General features: G+C 38.6%; 1 non-coding gene across 1 annotated transcript; it reads right to left on the bottom strand.

Moving 5' to 3' along the window:
• Positions 1 to 3,768: 3,768 nt before the first annotated feature.
• On the bottom strand, positions 3,769 to 3,879 carry trnal-caa (transfer RNA leucine (anticodon CAA)). Its single transcript has 2 exons — positions 3,842 to 3,879; positions 3,769 to 3,814 (listed from the first exon to the last, which is right to left on the bottom strand). It is a non-coding gene; the product is annotated as a tRNA-Leu (tRNA).
• Between the last annotated feature and the right edge of the window lie 1,825 nt (positions 3,880 to 5,704).

Here is a 5,704-nt window from a genome sequence, read left to right as displayed (position 1 = left end):
GTCATCCTGTCTTCGCGCACCGTTTATTGTTACAGACAATATTCTTCAGCATTATGTTTAAATGAAATGTTCATTTCGTTTTTGGCACGACTTGTTTTTCAAGAAATCCACACATTGCGAAAGATAAATTGCTCATCTTTCTTATCAGTGCAAAAGAATTACTGCCAGCAGGCAAGAAAATGACAACGATTTTTTTTTTTTACTTTAGCCAAAAATCTGTGAATGTAGAAAAAATACGACGTGTGTCAGTTTCTATGGCACACTCAGTCAGGGTGTCCTTCAGTTAAACACAACGTTAGTAGATCAAACGCACCCAGAGACACACTTCGAATTAATCCGATCTAAACATTACCTTCTCTAAATGTGATTGAGTTTCTTTCCACGTCCTTAGCCATCTTGATGTTTGCAGAGATTTTCAACTTTTGACACGAGTCAAACTACAAGTAAATAGTTGAGTACCTAAGTCAATATCACCGGGAATGTGAATATAAATGTAAACATCAATATTTCTGCTGTCTCCTGAGAAACACAAGTATAGAGTCAAAACACAATAAATAATGCTAAAAAAACTGTTCAGTTAACACCCAGATGTGACAAAACACATTTAAGACTTGCATCCCCTTTAAATATGTATTTCCTTAATATCAGTTCTCTTCCCTCCCCAGGATACCTGCAAATTCACTATCGCACATTAAAGGCTGTGTGTAAGTCTTACATGTGTTCTGTCACATCTGGGTGTTAAATTAATAGATGTGTTGTGTTATTTAATATGATTTGACTCCACGCTTGTGTTTCTCGGGAGACAGCAGAAATATTGGGGATTTGCGGCTACAGAAAAGAATGTGAACTTTACAGGCAAAAGTAAGGTTACGTTAAAGAAACAAAAACTTATTGTCACCCTTTTCAACTTGATTATTTAAGACATTTGTTCGGAATAGTATATCTTCTCGTGTCTGTGGCTGTTGTCCTACAATAACGGTAGTGAAATAGCAGGAATGTGCGGAAAGAATCGGGATGGAACAGAAGACTCATCTAGTTGATAGTAAGGTTGTGTAGGACCGCACACACTACGATGTCAGTGTTGAGTAGCGTGGTTTAAAAGCTTCTTCACGAACCGGGAAGGAGTAGAAACCTAAAGTCTTCTTATCCGTAATCAGACACGTTATCCATTGTGCCACTGGCGTTTGCATCGCATTCCCATACAGCACCACATTGAGTTCAGAGCAGCTAGTAATACTGTACATCGCCACGGTCAACATTTTCTCAATTAGATTCATGTGTTTTGTACGTGTGTCTAATTACTCCGTCTTTCATTATGTCTGGTTTAAAATAATGTATCTTTAAAACAGACAAAGGGTTTATGAGTCTCCCTGAAATTCACACACGAAGAATAAAAGATATCGCGTTTAAAAAGAATACAAAGATGCCGGCGATAGAAAACGGAGAGTCTTAAGTGCGCGCTATCACTGAACTAAACTCCCGATCGGTAACTTGTCGGCGGGTTTTTAATTGTGTTAGGAAGCGCAAACAGTCAACAGTGTACATTTTAAAGGTCTAAGCAAAACAATCAGACTTGAGGATTAATCAGAACAGGAGCCTCTACTTCTTTGTATACTGAGGTTTCGGGTGAACATCAAAGTGAAAGACAAATTCGAAATTTTCACTTTTTGATTAAGGAACAAGAAAACACCATCATTTGAACTGGATTCAAACCAGGGACATAAGAAACGCCTGCTGTTGTTGTCTACAGTCTTAAGAGCTAGCAACTGAGCTATCGAGAGGTCGGAAAGTAAATGTTTTGTCACACGCGTAGCCCAATGCAGTGTAGTGTTCCTCTTTATTTAAATCCCAGTTCGATATCAAAATACTCACTCCCATAGTCTCGTTTAGTAGAAGAAATGGACCAGGCTTCTACTCTATAAACGTCCATAGTTCTTATAAAACATTTGAAGGGACATCGGTGCAGGCAGAAATCGACTCTTTTTCTAGTGGGAACAGGATCACATAAAAACTTTCTTTTGAATTGAGAAGAGGATCATGGTGACACTCAAAACATACTTGCCTTTGCTTCTTTCGAGGACGAATGGATTATTGAACTGCAAACATCGGAACATCGGATCAAATCTCTCCACTACTGCAGTTGCTTCTTTGAGAGTTTCTTCAAATATTTCAACTGAAGGTCAAATTCAATCTTACGGATTTTGGTTTTCTTTTGATCGAAATTGTATTAAAATCCGAGCCTCTTTCACAGTTGTATAATACTTTCCCCTGCATCCTCAGATAAAAATTCTAAATACCACAAAGTTACAATATATGGAATAGCATTTATTTTTAAATGTATTTTAAAATTTGCATTTATTTAGAGCTACATTTAGTGCTAGGTAAAGATAACATTGCTAATATTGATGGAGTACAAATGGAAGATGGATTTATGAGCTAAAAGTGCTAAAACGCCTCTTGTAACAACTAAGGACTCGTAGCAAGATTTATTTTCAAATCCAATCTTTGCTATTGCATTGCGTATTATGTAAACACGATCAGTTCCGGTTTCTGGTGCGTGCATTTTTTTCAAACTGAAATTCACAAGAACATTTTTCAAGATGCGCCATGTCCCAAAACCGTTTATCAGGACTACTATTAATATCAGGTGAAAGCAGTACAAAACATAAATTTAGCCGAAATATTAAGAGACTATTGTCTGTCAGCTACTAAGCCATGTTCAGCCAACGCTAGAAATATTGCTGCTCTCCTAAAGTAGCAAAAGACCGCCAACCCAACTTAGAAACAGAACACAAAGGCTCAAACCGACGGGAGTGGGATTCGAGCCCACGCGTGCAGAGCCCAATAGATTAGCATTGCAAATTCGTGCCAAAACTATTGAGATACATCAGAATCGTACCTGTATTTCTTTGGATTTTAGGAAATTTATTTCAGCGTGTTTATTTTTTCTGCCTGTGATCTCGGAAAGAAAGACCCACTACCTGTTCACCGAAATATTCTGGGAGTTTGCTGTGGTTTAAGAGGAGTGTATGAAGGTAATAAAGGAGGGAGGACACGTGAATTGTATAGCTGCTGAACCCGGACACACACCGTCTCCAGCTACTGTTGGAGATTTACAGTTCAGAAAACTGCTGTCTCGAGCAGAAACTGATCTTCCTGCTTTAGTCAAGGTTATTGGAATCGGAGGTTACCGTGGGGTATAGCGCTTATATCTCTCTTCTCTGGCTAAACGGACAAGTTTAAGTTTACAACTGTAAAGTATAGAAATAGACAAAAAAAAAGCTAAAATACTTCAGTAAGGCCGAGCAGATAGGAAAGTTTAATAAAATGTTCTGTAAATCAATTTCCCTCGATTTCCGAACTCTCTGTTCGAGCTCTGATATAATCTCTCTGCTCCTGCCGCTGTCACTGGGAGAGTGACTACATTCGGTAGGGCTACAGGTTGATTTCACAATGCCACATTTAATTAAATAAAGGATAAACCACAAGGAAAACAGATATGTTTTAATAAATCTTCTTCTGGCTTTATATTTCGGTCTTTCACATTGGAATACATACTTTGCAGTAAATCTTTACTCGATTACAGGCAGCCCGAACGTAAGGGAGAATCGAAGCCTATTTGACTTTCTGCTAATCACATTGAAGTGTTCACGAAGCATTTCCCTGCCCATCATGTGCCCGCAAAACGGTTTATCCGTTTTCCTCTTCCTGTCATTGTCAGCGAGCGCAACAAGAAGGGAAAATGCAGGACAGAGAAAAGGTATTATTTGTCAGGAGTGGGATTTGAGCCCACGCCTCTATTCAGAGACTAGAACACCCAAGCAATGGAAAGACAGGAGCCCTTGAGTCTGGCGCCTTAGACCGCTCGGCCATCCTGACGAACTACGTTCAGATTTCTTAAAAGCACCAGTAGTTCACTAAACTGAGAAATGCTTTGCTGGATAAACGTAAAATTGCCTGTTGTAGCCTAAACGGACCGGGAAATTAAATATTCGGATCGATTCAGAGTGTGCTTTACAGCCTTCTTGTAATATTTTGATCTGCTAGGGCGCAGTCGTTTTTACAATCTGGATTATTTCAAAAAGACCGACATCAGTGTAATACAGCTTTCACGTTTGGGAACAGACCTTGTATTGTACATTTCTTATAGGTTTATTTTCCTGATTGCAACATACTGTGAAGCATAGAAGCCAGCTGCATAAATCTCTATTACACGTCATTTATGAAGGCGTTTCAAATAGCAGCCACTGCAGGATTAACGCTTTTGGAGCATGTATTATATTGTAAATAATCTTATTTAAATAAGCTTAAATTCGCATACTGTTTTTCAGACAGCGCAAACCAGTCTGACCTCCTACAACTTTCTGTGCCGCTGAGTAGATCTTAAAACAGCTGCAGCCAGAGTAGCCGTAATGGCAACCCACTGCTTTGAGATCGGCTTTTCTTATTCTGCAGAACCACCGGCATCGGAATATACTGATCCGCATAAGAAGCGCTTTCGGTTTCTGATCGTTTTTATTGAGCGCTGCTCTAACTTTACATTTTGCTCGTACTAGTTTTTCCCATGAAAAAAGACATTTCCCTCATTACATGATTTCACTTTTTTATTTTCAACAAGTAGAAAGAAATAAAATATAATTCCATATAAGAGACACAGGTTGGATGGTTGGTGGTCTAAGGTGTTGCGTTTAGGTTGCAGCTTTTCCTGGAGACCTTTGTTTAAATCCTACTTCTGACAAAGTAGAAACGAAAAAATCCCTAAGTAGAAAGCATCTCGCATTTCACGTGTTTAATGTTAATTGTCTCAGCGGTTGCCTCGGTGAATGATGGATCTTCTCTCTTGCAGGGTGACGGCAAACTTCTTCAGAGAGGGGATCTCCCACGCACGGCTTTTCTTCATCAAAAGCGGAGACAAAAGAAACAGACTTCAAACTGAAATTAATTACTTCTTGATCGTTTATGACCGTCTTTAAAAAGCTGAGAGAAGGCGAAAACGTCTTTCGAAATGAGGAAATGTCTGCTGACAGTAAACACAGCTCCTCTTTAGTACTGTGCTAAGTACCCGTTTGTTGCGCGGCAGAACGGGGTACGTTTCTGTGACAGGGCCCTGGTTTATTTTTTTTAAATAGTTGAATCATATTGAAATGTTAAACAACGGAGATAAAGTCGCTGTTGACCAGGATGGCCAAGTGGTTAAGGTGTTGGATTTAAGACTTAATGGACAAATGTCCATGTGGGTTCAAACCCCACTCCTGGTAGAGTCTTGTAAATATTTTGAAGTGAGAGGTAACTTTTAAGACTTACACTCTATTTAAATGTCATTTTACTTAATTTCAGTTCTCTTCACTCCCTGGGATAACTGAACTCACAATCGCATACTGAAGGCTTTATATGCATTATCTGTGATACAGCTTCTAATAAAGACGGAATGAAACTGTATTAATAATAAATGACATTGTTTTAAATAAACGTGTATTGATAAACTTCATAATTAATAAAAGTGGTGTGACAGGAAAGCAAATTAAATATTACAATGATATTCCAAGCAACTGATGCGTAAATTCATTATGTCGTGACAGTTTTATTCCCACTATAAAGGGTAATATTCTAATGTGATCCAGTGTTCCGCTTAGTCTGCTTCTGAATTTCTTCATTTCAATCAGTCCTCTATTTCAGTAACCTCTAGAGGGCTCAGGATTGAGTT

The sequence above is a fragment of the Atractosteus spatula genome (genome assembly GCF_055471065.1).
Source record: "Atractosteus spatula isolate fAtrSpa1 chromosome 10 unlocalized genomic scaffold, fAtrSpa1.hap1 SUPER_10_unloc_18, whole genome shotgun sequence".
Lineage (NCBI taxonomy): Eukaryota > Metazoa > Chordata > Actinopteri > Semionotiformes > Lepisosteidae > Atractosteus > Atractosteus spatula.
Note: the sequence above shows the minus strand (reverse complement) of the source record. Positions and strands in the feature narration are given on the sequence as shown.